Consider the following 15,398-nt stretch of genomic DNA (forward strand, 5'->3'; position numbering starts at 1 on the left):
AAGTGCAGCGGTGCTATCCTAACTGCAGCCTCAAACTCCTAGCCTCAAGTGATCCTCCCACCTTAGCCTCCTGAATAGCTAGGGCTACAGGTGCGTAACACCACACCCAGCTAATTTTTAAAAAACTTTTATGTAGAGATAGGGGTCTTGCTAGGCTGGTTTGAATTCTGACCTCAAGTGTTGTTTCTGTCTCAGCCTCCCAAAATGCTGGAATTACAGGCATGAGCCACAGTGCCCAGACCGAAACCGTTCTTTAGAAAGACATTCCTTTAGTCCAGGTCTGCTCATGGTAAACTTTTTATCTTGAAAGTCTTCATAGTTCCCTAATTGTTGAATAATTAGCTGAACGTACAAATTTGAGATGTCTGATTTTTTTCAGTATGTTAATGATATTATTTCATTAAACTTTATCATTTTTAATTTCAAGTCATCAGGTATTTTCCCTAGCAGCTTTCAAGGTATGTCTTCAGTGTTTCATGGTTTTGCTACAGTGTAACTAAGTGTGGATGTTTTCAGTTATGCTCTGTGGGATTCAGTGGCATCCCTCACTCTGAGAATTCCTGTTTTCCATCAGTTTTGGGAAATTCTCAGCTTTATCTCTTGGATGTAGCCTCCCCTTTCCCTGTGTGATCTCCTAGAGCCTGTGCTCTGTTGGAACTTTTCCTTCAAATGTCCTGTCACCCATCTCTGGACTCCTTAAGGAAGATTGCACTTCAGATCTTGTTCGAGTTCACTTGGCCTCTCTGCTACCTGCATCTTATCTTTTTTGTGCGTGGGTGATGGAGTTTTGCTCTGTCGCCCAGGCTGGAGTGGCGCGATCTCAGCTCACTGCAACCTCTACTGCGCCCGGCCTGCTAACTGCATCTTATCTGATGTTTAATCTGTCCATTGAGTTTTTTATTTCTAATGATATTTTTCATCTCCAAAATGGGAAAAGCACATGTTAGCACAAATAATGAAACACTGGATATTGTTTTCTAAGGAATTTATTTGAAAGAATTATATCTATGGAAAATAAATATTCCAAAAAAGCTCTGAATTTTAGATGTTGAGATATTTCAAAGGTCAAACCAGGCCACGATTTGTGCTGGGCTGAAGGCCTGTGAGGACCCCGTGCAGGACCCCCTGTGTGACGGTCACAGCCTGGAGGATGACCTTCTGGGGGCTGAAGGACATCACCTTTTTGGACAAATCATAAATGTAGGAAAGCTCTGGGGCTGGCGGGGGTGGCTTGGGGGATGGGAAATGTGGGGCTCAGTGGCATAGGGAGTGGTACCTGTGGCCCACGCTTTCGGGGAGGGCCTGGGAGGGGGAAGCACAGGATGCTTGTGTCAGGCAGTAGCAGAGGGCTCCTGGCATCAGCAGGCACCAGGCCAGCGCTTCTTGGGCCACTTTCTCTTAGGTGAGGCAGCAGCAGGGGGTGTCCCTGGACTCAGTGCCTGTGTGGGAACATGAGATGGGCCTCTGGGACAGGGAGGAGCCACCTCCCCAGCCCCACATCCAGACAGGGGTCCACATTGCAGGCTCTGCAGAGAAGCAGGAAATGGTGCAGGAGGATCTAACCTGGATGCAGGGTAGGTTATTCGTTCTGTGACTTCATTTGCCCACATGCATGTGAGTAGAGGCTTGTTCCTTGACCCCAATTGACTTCTAGACATCTGAAGGAGAGGAAAGACAGCCTAAGTGAGTTCTCCATCAGTGGGCAATAGAGAAACTCACCCTCATGCTGCACACCTTCGAAGAAAATGTGTGGTCTGTGGACTTCAACAAACTAACCCATGCTCCAGGGGTACAGACTTTGTCAGACACTTTAAAAGCTTTTCCAAGAATAGGAGAGGGCTCATAAGCTGTCCCAAGTTAATTTCTAGGTTTGAACAAACCTTCAGTAAGAAACACGTTGGACACCTCCAAGTCACCCTCTCCTGACACACGTTTGCCAAGGTCCATTTCCTATGAATTTATAGGTTCTATTAGTTTTTATTTATTTATTTATTTTTTGAGACAGAGTTTCACTCTTGTTGCCCAGGCTGGAGTGCAATGATGAGATCTTGGCTCACTGAAACCTCCGCCTCCCTGGTTCAAGTGATTCTCCTGCCTCAGCCTCCCAAGTAGCTGGGACTACAGGCGTGTGCCACCACGGCTGGCTAATTTTTTGTATTTTTAGTAGAGAGGGGGTTTCACCATGTTGGCCAGGCTGGTCTCAAACTCCTGATCTCAGGTGATCCACCCGCTTTGGCCTCCCAAAGTGCTGGGATTACAGGCATGAGCCACTGTGCCCGAATGGTTCTATTACTTTTATAAGGTATGAAGAGAGAATCCTTCCTGGTGAAATCTGAAAGTCCTTACCTTCTAGGTTACTGAGGTTTCGAGGTCTGAGCAGCCGATTGGCTGTCTGATGTGAGGTGGAGAAAATGGGCCTGGTCAAAGGGGCAGCCTTTGGATTGGAACTGGATGCCCAGTCTGTCTGGGAGAAGGAAGGCAATGAAGGGAAGGACCACAAAAAGGAGTGGCGGAAGACTGGCAGTCCCTTCACCCCACAGCCTTCTGCTTCATTCTCTGGCAGCTGTCCCTGACCTTTGTGACATCGAGGTCCCAGCCAATCACAGCGCTCACTCCTGCTCTCCCAACAGCCTCCAAGGCAAATCCCTGGAGACTCCACCCACTGAGCTCCTCCCCTGGGGTTCTCTAAGCACTCTGAATTTGTGGACAAAAGCCCCTTTACTACCAGCATAACTACATACTTCACTTTCACAAGTTGGCATGCCTGGGTGAGGGCAATTATTTTAGTCATATGAGCTTCGATTTCTGGGAGAGTCAAGTCAATTCAGTTTTTGAGAGTGCTCTATATTTCAAGGGTGAATTTATATCTGTTATTTTATTTATTTATCTGTTTTTGAGAAAGGGTCTTGCTCTGTCATCCAGGCTGGAATGCAGTGGCATGATCTCGGCTCACTGAAGCCTCCGCCTCCTGGGTTCAAGCGATTCTTGTGCCTCAGCCTCCCGAGTAGCTGGGACTACAGGTGTGTGTCACCACGCCCAGCTAAGTTTTGTATTTTTGGTGTAGAGATGGGGTTTCACTATGTCGGCCACGCTGATCTCGAACTCCTGGCCTGAAGTGATCCACCTGCTTCGGCCTCCCAAAGTGCTGGGATTACAGACGTGAGCCACCATGCCTGGCCAAAATTTTTTATTTTAAATAAGTTATGGAAATGATGAAAACATTTCATTTATAAAATAAATGTGGGCCGGGCGCTGTGACTCATGCCTGTAATCCCAGCATTTTGGGAGGCCGAGGCGGGTGGATCACCTGAGGTCGAGAGTTTGAGACTAGCCTGGCCAACATGGCGAAAACCCATCTCTACTAAAAATACAAAAAATTAGCTGGGCATGGTGGCACACACCTGTAATCCCAGCTACTCGGGAGGCTGAGACAGGAGAATCGCTTGAACCTGAGAGGTGGAGGTTGCTGTGAGCCGAGATTGTGCCACTGCACTCCAGCCTGGGGACAGAGTGAGGCTCCATCTCAAAAATAAATAAATAAAATTAATGTAGGAAATTTAGGAAGTTTGAATTATGAGAAATCTAATTTTGGTCTGGAATAAGCCAAAATATTGTACTAACATTTTTTTTAAAAGATAAACTAATAATTAAAGAGTGAATCATGCTAACATTTTTATTTTGAAGTTGGTGTCTTTTCTTATGTCATAGCTAGTTTAAAAGGTTATCAGGGAAATACATTTTCTAGTGTCCATAAAAAATAGTTCAATAATTTTTTTCTTTAGACAATTTAGACTTTACCTGAACTAAAAATTCCTAGAATATATGCATAACGGCTGAATGTAATTTTTGTTAAGTCTTTCATGTTTTCAAAAGAGGGAAAAGGAGAGGAAGTGGGATAGAAAAAAAATGAGAGGGAGCTGGCTTTAGACAAATAACTGATCATTTTTCTCTGTAAGAAGAGGGATGAAAGTTTAGACATATATACAATACACACATGAGAGTGTCCTATATCTGGTTTTGACATAATTTCAGTTCGTGACAATTCTATCAAGCCATACAATTTTTTAAAAGCCAGAATGTATTAATCTCCAACGTATGGAAAGGAAGGAAGTGATGCCTCCCTGTGAAACAAAATGATCTGTCATTTAGGCAAACAAGACAAAGATTTTCCCATGAGGGATCTTTTATTCTTGATATCCAGAGTCTCCTTAAAATGTTTAGCCAAGGCCAGGTGCGGTGGCTCATGCCTGTAATCCCAGCACTTTGGGAGGCCGAGGCCAGTGGATCATGAGGTCAGAAGATCGAGACCATCCTGGGTAACACAGTAAAGCCCTGTCTCAGCTAAAAATACAAAAAAAATTAGCCGGGCACGGTGGCGGGTGCCTGTAGTCCCAGCTACTCGGGAGGCTGAGGCAGGAGAATGTCGTGAACCCGGGAGATGGAGCTTGCAGTGAGCCGAGATCACGCCACTGCACTCCAGCCTGGGCGACAGAGCGAGACTCCATCTCAAAAAAAAAAAAAAAAAAATGTTTAGCCAAATATTGATGTTTATGCGATAGAGTGATTTGCCAGCCAACATTTTTGTTTACCCAACATAGTGACAGTTTTGGACCTGAAGCGTTTCACAAAATGTGGCAAGGGCATTGGAAATGTCAACATTTAAAGATGCTTGGTCAGGCACGGTGGCTCATGCCTGTAATCCTAGTACTTTGGGAGGCTGAGGTGGGTAGATCACTTGAGGTCAGGAGTTTGAGACCAGCCTGGCCAACATCGTGAAACTCCGTCTCTACTAAAAATACAAAAATTAGTTGGGCATGGTAGCACATGCCTGTAATCCCAGCTACTCAGGAGGCTGAGGTGGGAGAATCACTTGAACCTGGGAGGAGGAGTTTGCAGTGAGCTGAGATGGTGCCATTGCACTCCAGCCTGGGTGACAGAGTGAGACTCTATCTCAAAAAAAAAAAAAAAAAAGATGCTCATGAGGGAAAAGATGCTCTGATTTCATATTAGTTATAGCTAAAGAATATTTTAGAGAAGTATTTTTTGAGTCCAAATTGTGTTTGGGAGCCTCCTCATACCAATTAAAAACAGCAGACCATTGGATATTCAGAATTTTGCTTTGTTTTTGTTTTGTGTATATCAGAGTTTCCCCAAAGTGATCACTATAATTCTAAATTATCTTTGGGGAAATTGTACCAGTTAGAAAGCTATGCACATGAAAGGAGCCGGTGTTTGGCCTGAAAGAGGCCGAGTTTTCGATAGAAAAGACTCCATGGGAACTTCAGCGTGTCCACAGGGTGGTACTTGTGTGACACCGCGTCTTGGAGCCAGCCAAAGACTAACCAGCATTCAGGGTTGTCCAAGGCTTGGAAGACAAAGCCCTCAAAGCACACTGATCAAGAGCTGGACGCCATGGTGGGGGCAATAAGCTCTTAAGCTTGCCAATATTCACAGCAAGGGGGTTTCCGAGATCCGCTGGGGGAAGGTAATGGAATGAGTTAGAGTTTCCTGGGGAAACTGCCCCTGTGTGGACCGAGGTGGAGAGGCCCTGGGGAGGAAGGGAGGAAGCACACCCGGCCTCATCAAGCACAGTGCTGGAGCAGGCGAGCTGAGCGAGGGAGGGAAGAGGGGACAGAGGCTTCTCCTTCACCTTAGCAATGGCCTCATGCTACGGACAGGCCTGCAGCAGTCTCTGGGAAGGCCCAAGGCTACTAGCACCAATGGGGAAAGGCTGCTGGGCAAGCCCTTGGGGGCTGGGAAGGAATTCATTTCTCACTAAGCTCTAGCAGCCCTATGGACTGCGCCACATCGGGTGGGCACCATCAGGCAGGTAAGGAGAGGAGAAAAGCCTGCTTGGGTGACCTGGGGCCAGCCCAGGAGGACGACCATTCCATCTTCTGCCAGCACCATGGGCTGGCTCCATGGGACACACAGCAGCTGCTGGGTCCACAGAGTGGGGAACCTGGTGAGGATTCAAGGTGGGCCTGGGCTGGGCAGTCCCAGTAAGCAGCTGGTGACATGGGGAGCTGCATCTAATTCTCAGGGAGACCAGGGTGTGAAGAGGGTGTGAGGCCCAGCAAGCCAGACCCAGGGGAGTAGGGAGCGGATCACAAGATGTTCCTAATCCAGGTAGCCCTGGCTACCATTATACTGAACACAAACCAACCCTGTCAGAGGACATTGCCCCTTGTTTATAAATCTGGGTTCTAGAAAAAAACCCCGATGCTGTTTTTGGAGCCATGTGATGGGACTGCTGGAAACCAGGCAGGGAAAGGCAATGGCAGGCACACTTCCAGTTTAGGGGCATCAGGCACTGTGACAGCGAGGATGGCGCAGGGGTGAGTGGGGAGCTTCCCTGCAGGGGTCTGAGATCGCCAGGCAGAAGCTAGGCTGGGGTAGGGCGGGAAACGCATTACACAACAAAGATTAGATTGCAGGAGGCCCAGCCTTCTAATGCTCCTCCTGCTCTCTGAAGCTCCCTCCACAGACTCCTCCACCCCAGAACCTTCCGACAGGTAAGCTTCAAACCCTTCATACCTATCCAGTTCTCTAGCTCCTGGCCAGCCTCTAACTGTTGAGCCCCTGAACCCCCTGTTTCCAACCACCCTGAATCAGGGTATCCCTGCAGGTTGGGCTGACTCCCCCATGGCCTTGTGGCCACCAGGGGGTGCTGGGGAAATCCTCTCCACTTGAGCAAATCAGAACTTCCTGTAGGATGCAGGTGTCAGGATCAGCTTCTGGTTGAGCTGGTTGATATTCTAGGTAGCGCACCTTGAAGTTTCTCAGGATTGACAGTCATTGTGTCCGTTCTAAAGAAGGTGAAGGAATTTGATGGAAAGAAAGTAGGAAGCGTTGCTCAGACTTGCAGGCTGCCTCCTGTGCTGATTCTGAGAATGTGTTCACATGGCATAGGAGTTTCCTTTTGTGGCCATTTGTAAGAATAGAAAATGAATGACTTATTCTTTTTTTTTTTTTTTTTTTTTGAGGCGGAGTCTCACTCTGTCGCCCAGGCTGGAGTGCAGTGGCGTGATCTCGGCTCACTGCCAGCTCCGCCTCCCAGGTTCACACCATTCTCCTGCCTCAGCCTCCCAAGTAACTGGGACTACAGGCCCCCGCCACCACACCCGGCTAATTTTTTTGTTTTTTTTTAGTAGAGACGGGTTTCACCTTGTTAGCCAGGATGGTCTCAATCTCCTGACCTCATGATCCACCCGCCTTGGTCTTCCAAAGTGCTGGGATTACAGGTGTGAGCCACTGCACCTGACCAGGAAATGACTTATTCTTACAAATGACCACAGGTGTGGCTGCTTGATGCAACACCCATTTATTTATCATTTATTTATTAATGTATTTAGAGATGAGGTCTCCCTCTGACATCCAGGCTGGATGGAGCGTAGTGGTACAATCTCAGCTCACTGCAGCCTTGACCACCCTGGGCTCAAGTGATTCTCCCACCTCAGCCTCCTGAGTAGCTAGGACCACAGGTGGATGCCACCACACCTAGCTAATTTATTTCTATTCTTCTTCTTCTTATTATTATTATTTGTAGAGATGAGTTCTCTCTATGTTGCCCAAGCTGATCTGGAACTCCTGGGCTCAAGCAATCCTCCCACCTCCCAGTTTTGGGATTGCAGGTATGAACCATCGAACCAGCCACAACACCCATTTATTATCTCATACCACTGAAGTCCCTAAGTCAGCAAGCATGGCTCTGCTTACGGTCTCACAAGATTAACATCAAGATTTTGTCTACTTCCAGCTTTTATTGGGAGCTCTGGGGAACTTCCACTTCCAAGCTCATTTTGTTGACACAGTTTTCAGTAAGCCCTTTCCATTGTCAAGCCAGCAACAGTGGGTTGAGTCCTTCTCATGCTTAGAATCTCTCTTGCTTCTCCTGCTGCTGCATCTCTGCGATGCCAGTCAGAGAAAGCTCTCTGCTTTTTAGGGCTCGAGTGATTAGATTGGGCCACTTGCATAATCCAGGATAATATTCCTAGTTTAAGGTCCATAATTTTAATTACATCTGCAAAGTCCCTTTTGTCATATAATGAAACACAGTTGTGGGTTCCAAGGATTAGGGCAGGGCCATCTTTGGGGGACCATTCTGCTGACCACACATGGTCATGTTTGTGTAAAATTTGCAAGAGTGATTTTTTTGGTCTTCTTTTGTATCAGATTCTCCATCCTTCTCTTAATTGAAGACTGTATTTTTCAAGCTATGGTTCATCATTGCTGCTTTCCTTACAAAATGAATTCGAATGGCAGTCAGCATTTTCTTAAGGAACATAGTAGATTTAATTACATAAAAAGAATTGAAAATATCAGAGACTATTGTACATAACTATTTACATTCCATGAAATTATTAGTATACACACATCTCTGAACTAGGTCAGGACGTAAAGTATACTTAGTATACTTGGTTAAGATGAAAATATTTTGAAAAGACCATTTAAGAAGAAGATGACCCTAGAATTCATCTGGAGCCTCCAGTTAGGCCTGTCCCTGTCCCAGGAAGGCTTGGTGCTCCGGGAGAGAGAGTGAGTCCCTTGGTGAGAGGTTCAGGCTGAGGGAAGCCCAGGCCCTGGCAGTTCCCCCTGGCCCTCCACCCGACATATGGAGGCAGGAAGGCCTACCTGTGTTGTCTCACTTTTCTCCCTTTTAGGTATGTCTAGAGGTCAGTTTGGACAGGGGCAGGAACCTCTAGACATGTTTTTCTGGGTGAACGAGATAAGCGGAGAAATCACCTACCCCCCACAGAAGGCAGATGCACCTGCTGTTTCTCCTGAGCGCCCACAAGAGAAGCCCCCATCTCAGCCCAGGAGTGTGCAGGGGGCTCCTTGCAGTCCCCAGGGCCCGCCTGCACAGAGGCCTGCCCTTGCACCTCCATCTAAGGCTTCTCTGAAAGACACAGGCTCAAGAAACCCCTGCCCATCTGCGCCCACCTGGGGCCAGGCCAAAGCCGGAGGAGTGAGGAGCCCCCCACCATTCTCAGCAATCCCTGTCACCATCTCATCACCAGGAGTGACTCCGCCCATACTCGGGCCCCTGGGACCAGGCCCTCAGCCACCGGTCTCGACCTCTCCTCTAAGCCCTTCTGCACCCTGGGCCTTCACCTGCAAGCTGAAAAATGTCCTTACTGGGAATAACTGGTTTTCCTTTTGAATCTTAAGAAAATTTGTCTGGCTACACTCTTTAAGCAACTTCCTGAGCCACCCGTGGCCAGGCTCTGCAGGCCGAATCTGCCTGGCCCCATCTGCCTTCCCCGGAAGGACAGGACTCACCCCAGGAGTCTCACAGGAACATGCCCAATGCTTTCAAACCCAGTAAAATTTTACTTAGATTTTGACATAACGTTTCCTAGAGCTTCCCTTACCTTCCTTTAAAATACCAAACCGTCTTGCTATTTTACTCTTAATTCTTTGAGCTTCTGACGTTGGTGTCAAAGCAATATGTTTAGTTTCCAGCCAGAGCCAGGAGATCTCCTTGGGTGGGGATGGGAACAAGCCAGGATGACGGACCTGCAGGCCCAGTGTCCCTGGGGCACAGCCTGGGGCCTCCTGGGCTTGAGGACAGCACTCAGGGCAGGGAGGGGCTGGGGCCCTGCATGGAGCTCCCTTTTGAGACAGCCTGAGGCTGGAGGAAGCCAGCAGGGGACACCACACTTTTAGGTAGGGTAGGGTCACCCCCATCCCCAGCTCTGTGCTTTCTCTGGGTACTGCCTTTCAGCCCTCCAGGCATGCAGTGACTCAGGCAGTGTGGGAAGCAGCCCCATCACAGACCTGGCCCTCCTTGATCAGGCTGGCTGAGGGCGGGAGGAAGCCTCGCGGGTACAGGAGTACATCCTGGGGGAAGGACACAGACCTGGCCTGGGCACACAGAGTGACCTGGTTTGAGGAGGAGCTGCTGGAGAAGCCCCACTAGTGTCCCTGAACAGATGCTAGGTGGCTCCAAGTTGTACTGGAGCAGCTCCAGGTGAAATGTGTCATCAGGATGGACTTCAAGTACATCAGGAACCCTAGAGAGGAGTGGGGCATGCAGACCAATGTCAGGTAGGTGCGGCCAGAATCGGACATGCAGGCTGGCTGGCATCTCTGAGCCTTAGCCAGCCTTGCAGTGCATTCTTGGCTTTGCCAATGGAGCACTGTGCACTGCCACGAGGAGCTTGAGTTGCTGGGTACCAAGGAAGTGGACTTCTGAGAGGGAGGAAGAACAGAGCTACCTAAAAGAGGAGACCCTGGTGCTCCAGGCTCATGGGTGCCTAACCACAGAGTCCTGGTGGAGAAACACCCTCCCCTGCCTCTCAGCAGGCTGCACCAGCCCAGCCCTGGAATCATCACCCCCAGGCGGCTCCCAGGTCTCATCTGATTCTTGGCTGGACCCAGGCCTCCGGAGCCTTTCATCCTAGGTGGGGCAGGTCAGAGGTCAAAGGTTAGGGTGTGGCTCCGTGTCTCTTTCCGACTAGGGCTTCTATGTTATTCCAGGAAATGGGCCCATGGAGGACCCTGACCCTTCTGAGAGTTCTCTGAGCTGGGGGCATGGGCCTGGGATCCAACCTCAAATCTGCGGCCACTATGTCCTGTGATGTCGGCAGGATTCTGCCTACCTTGGCCTCAGTTTCCCTCCCTGCACAATATGGGAGTGAGCAAGCCAGTCTGTCAAGCCTGCTCAACCTACAGGCTGTGACAAATGCTGGGAACAAGAGGTAGCATGGAGGTCAGCCCTAGGCTGGGGTCAGCTGATCCCGAGGGCCTGGCTGCTTCTGAGGGTGGCAGGGGGCAGGGCCCATCAGCTCCACAGGGTGGGCAGGAGGACTGGTGTGCACTCCCTGTGCCCCTTGCAGGGTGGCCTTGATGAAGTCCTTGGTGTCACTGCTGGTGGGCACTCATGAGGTGCTCCAGGACATCCACTTGTGCATGGTAACATGGCCAGCAAACAACGGAGAGCAGGCCAGGCTGGAGGGCAGAGGGAGGGCCGGAGCCTGCAAGGTCATCTGGGCCCTGGGCCTTGGAGGGAAAGGTTGCCAGGGCAGGGGCTGTGGGTCTCTCGGGCAGGTGACTGGGACCAGGGCCTCCAATCCTAACCTGGCATGGGCACTTAAGCCTCATGCTCCTCCAACCCACAGGAGCCCCAACAAGTGTCATAGAGATGCCCAGAGAGATACAAGCCCAGCCTGCAGCAGGAATCTGAGTTCACCCTGGGGTGGGGATGAGGGCTCAGTGTACACCAGCAGAGTCTCCAGGGCAACAAATCCCCTGGACGAGCCACCGTGCTCTGCCCTGTGGCCTGGCAGGGCCACTTCTGCTGACAGTGGATGTATGAAAAAACCTGGGCAGCAGTTTCCTATCAAAGTTGGCCTTGTTGCCCATTTCCAAGACAGTTATCAGTTTGAGTTCTCAGAGTCTCTAATCCGGAAAGGCAACCGACAGTGGGTGTGGCCCCCACTCACGTGGGCATGTTGCCCTGTGTTGGATGACGGGGGCCTTGCAGTTAATAAAATCAGTAACTTCACCCCAGGCCAGGATATGTTTGTGTGTGTGGTAGGGAAAGGGTGGGGGGGATGGAAGTGGGATGAGTAGGGATCTATGGGTGATCTCATTCTTCCACTACCTGAAAGATGAGGAGATGGAAGGTCAGAGGTGGAGAGACTCTAGCCACACAACTGTGAGGAGAGGGGCTATTTGGTCATGGAATTCACATTCTGCCCCCAGTGGCAGGAGTGGGAATTGGGGGGATCTTGGGAGTCGAGTGTCCTTGGGGATCACAGACCATAGAGACAAAAGCTGTCAGGCCTGGGCAGGGATGCCCAGGCCATGCATTCAGCTGACTTGCTCCTGGGGGTTTGTTCTGAGATTCCACTCAGGTGAGCTGAACTTGCTGCACTGTGGCTCTGATAGGGTGATGTTTTGAGTAAAGCCCAAATCTCAGGTTTTCATGTCTCCCAGGTAGAATTTGTGTCAGGGGGTGGTGGCCTGTTTAGGGCAGAGATGAGGGAAGGGTGAGGGGGTTCCAGGTCTGTATTAGTCCATCTTCACACTGCTGATAAAGACATACCCAAGACTGGGTAATTTAAAAGATGTTTAATGGACTCACAGTTCCACATGGCTGGGGAGGCCTCACAATCATGGGGGAAGGGGAAATGCACACCTTACATGGCGGCAGGCAAAGAGAGAATGAGAGCCAAGTGAAAAGGGAAACCCCTTATAAAACCATCAGATCCTGTGAGACTTATTCACTACCACAGAACAATATGGGGAAACCACTCCCGTGAGGCAATTATCTCCCACCAGGTCCCTCCCACAACACATGGGGATTATGGGAGCGACAATTCAAGATGAGATTTGGCTGGGGACACAGCCAAACCATATCAAGGTCATCTGAGGGTTGTGCACCAAGGAGGTGATTCCTGGGGAAGAGCTGAGTGTCCTGAGACTGCCAGGTCTGGAGGAGGAGACACAGGGTCTAGCAAGGGCTATCCCGCAGGGACCGTGGGGTCAGTGGGGAGCTCACTGTGGAGCCCCAGGGGCAGATTTCCGTTCCATTCGGAAGAGGTTTTGCTTGTTCAGAGCTGCACCCCACCTTGTGAGCTGCCTGGTAAGTGAGTGAGCGCTCCATCACTGCAGGCATGCAAGCAGAGTCTGGGCAAGCCCTGCTAGGGCCTCCCAGGCTGCAGATGGCTACAGGGTCCTACTGACCACACACTCCTACCAGGACTGGGAGTGGCCTGAGCCAAGCACCCTCCTGTCCAGGGGCATCCAGGCTCTGTCCTCCCCTTCCTCCCCCAGCTGCTGGGTATGCGTCTTCAGGTGTGGCTAAAGGACGAGGGCGTTCAGGGAGAGACCCAGTCCTCTGCCCCCAGCCACCTTATCTGCTCCCTCACCATCTCCAGTGCCTTCTGACTCAAGGATTGCTCTCACGTCTGCTCTTTCCCGGCTCTGTGCCTCTCCCCCAGCCACTCAAGTGGCTTCTCCCATGTGAAATGCTCCCTCTTGCTTTCCTTTGCAGGCCTGGGGTCAAGGACAAGTCCCCCTGGGTGAGAGCTCCGTGGAATGCAGTTGCAGAGTTTGTGTGCCTGGCTCTGAGGGCCGAGGCACAGGAGGAGCCACTGGGTCCTGAGGCATGGGGAGGGCATCCGGGAGGGCATCCTGGAGGGCAGGAACAGCTTGAGCAAAGCTATGGAGGCCAGAAGCTGAAACGGAGCAGGTCAGGGCGCTGGCTGGCCCAGCAGGTCCAGCTGCAGATATGGGCAGGAAGAGGTGAGGTGGGAGTGGGAGGCTTTTAAGAGACCCATTGAGGAGCTGCGACTGTTTCTTCCATCCTAGGGAGCCACAGAAGGTGTTTGAGCAGGGAGTGCGGTTCTGAAAGTGTGAAGGGTAGGCAGGGGAGCGCTCAAGGGCTGAGACGGTGTAGATATCTGCAGGGCCAGGCCATCTGCGCAGGTAGAGTGGGGGAGAGGGTGGGAAGCTGGGGCAGAGTTGACATGGAAGCCTGGAGTGATGGACAGGGAGCAGGATGGAGAGGGGTGGGGACAGTCTCCTTGGCTTCTGTCACTACACTCTTCTTGAACAGGCCCTCCAGCAGCTCCTTTGACACTGGGGGCTCTGGTGGAGGAAAATATTGGTGTGGCTGGAACCTGATCTGGTCCCTGTCCTCCAAACACCTGTGGCCTATGGTGGGCAGGCCTTGGAGTGGTCTTCGCTGTGGGTGGGGGCTTTGCTGGGAAGCTGGTGTTCAGGTGCCTGGTGGTGGCCAGGGAGGGGCACCAGGACAGTGGGCCAGGAGCCCCTAAGGGGCTAATCCTAAGGACTATCAGCACCCTCAGCTTGGGACTGGGTCTTGCCCCCTGAAAATGAACTCAGCAGGGCAGGGAAACTTACTTCCGGGTTCTCTGCTAGAAATTGAAGATGCCCGTGACCCTCCCATGACCCTTCCCCAGTGAGGCTTCCAATGCCTGCTGGACCAAGCCAAGAGAAGACGTTCAAAGGGTCCTTGACAAAGGATGTTAAGGCCCTCCAGAGGGCATGACTCCCCTTTGACCCGCAGGGCCCCTATTCCTACCCTGTGCCAGGTTTCGGTGGGCTGGAGTTTGCTTTAGTGATGGCCTGATGCTGAGCCATGCTCCCTGGACCTGCATGTCCCCATTGGTGACCTACATGGATGGAGGTCCAGGAGTGGGGGGAGGGGAACCCATGAACTTGGGTCACTTGGATACCAACCTCGTGGACAAGGGCAAGTTGCCCTCGGGAGCCTGTCACAGCCCTCAGGCACACTGATCATATGAACCTGTCTCACATGTTTGCTGAGAACCTACTACATGCTGGAAAAATAAGGCCAGAGACATCCTCATGTGCCCAGCTGGGTGGCCATCGAGGCCCTGAGATGCTCTATGGTGACTTATTTGCCTCCTGAGTGATGGGATTACCATATTCTGACTCTGGTGAGGCCTGTGGTAGCCAGAAAGTTCTTTCTGTCTTACCACTGCCTCACTTGCTTTGGCTTAAGCCAATATTAGGGCAGCTGATCAACCATTCAGGATGAAGGACATTCTAACCTCAGGCTGTTGGGGGAAGATGGCTTCATGGACATCCAGGTTCTCTGCTGTCCCACTGCTGAGCTCACCTTTCCCCAAGGAAGTGGTTCTGGTCAGAACAGAGAGTTCCAGCCATCCCAGGTGATGGCCTGGGACAGAGGTCCCTAGTGAGCCCCAGGCCTGGGTGGGCTGGCCCTACAGATCAGGCAGTGGGGAGGGCCCTGGGTTGGGACACACCAGATGGCCCTGGCTGGCTCCTCTTGCAGTGATCCCTGGCCCTGGGTTTGAGGGATGTGGGAAGTGCACACAACCCTGGCTCGGGCCGGTCCCTGTCATACGTGCGACGTCGCCTTGCCAGTCTGGTACACAGGGCCCTCTGTGTGGTTTCCTTGAACATGTGGCGACCTCCCTGCCTGGGGCCGTGCTGGGTGTACAGACATTAGTGAGCAGAGCATTGAGTTCTGGAGCCAGTAGGCCTTGATTTGGGGCCTGGCTTCTTCACTTCCTGGCAAGCTAAGCTGAAGATGGGGATAGATGGGTGGTCCCTGCTCTGTGCCCACCCTGGAGGCTGCAGCAAAGACTTCATGGAATGAGGTGTACATAAGGGGAGCCCAGCCCTGGCTGAGGAGGGAAACAGATTCCTAAGGCTGGGGGCTTGCTGTATGCAGCCCTGTGGTGCTGAGACCACTTGCCCAAGAGAGCCATTGCTTCTCCCTCCCTCTGCTGCTGAGAGTCACTGTGGGCTCAGCATGGGGAGGCAAGGTGTCTGGAGCCCAGCCCTCAAAGCCCCCTGCCTGGCCCTCTGGCTAAGAGCCATCTGGAGAGAGTGAGTGGGTATTTCCCTGACCCTCATAAATGCGGGGCTACCTG

At 51.3% G+C, this 15,398-nt stretch overlaps 2 long non-coding RNA genes across 3 annotated transcripts; one reads left to right on the forward strand and one right to left on the reverse strand.

Moving 5' to 3' along the window:
• Positions 1 to 970: 970 nt before the first annotated feature.
• LOC100936180 (uncharacterized) lies at positions 971 to 2,592 on the reverse strand. 2 transcript variants are annotated; one of them, XR_150808.3, is made up of 4 exons: positions 2,347 to 2,583; positions 1,881 to 1,950; positions 1,564 to 1,658; positions 971 to 1,439 (listed from the first exon to the last, which is right to left on the reverse strand). It is a non-coding gene; the product is annotated as an uncharacterized LOC100936180 (long non-coding RNA). The 2 variants fall into 2 exon arrangements; XR_008523334.1 differs by lacking the exon at positions 1,881 to 1,950 and having other exon boundaries at positions 2,347 to 2,592.
• A 3,496-nt stretch (positions 2,593 to 6,088) lies between these two features.
• Positions 6,089 to 9,352, forward strand: LOC100936235 (uncharacterized). The gene is made up of 3 exons (XR_008523333.2): positions 6,089 to 6,515; positions 7,550 to 7,634; positions 8,664 to 9,352. It is a non-coding gene; the product is annotated as an uncharacterized LOC100936235 (long non-coding RNA).
• The last annotated feature ends 6,046 nt before the right edge of the window (positions 9,353 to 15,398 follow it).

Source organism: Pongo abelii, chromosome 2 (assembly GCF_028885655.2).
Source record: "Pongo abelii isolate AG06213 chromosome 2, NHGRI_mPonAbe1-v2.0_pri, whole genome shotgun sequence".
Lineage (NCBI taxonomy): Eukaryota > Metazoa > Chordata > Mammalia > Primates > Hominidae > Pongo > Pongo abelii.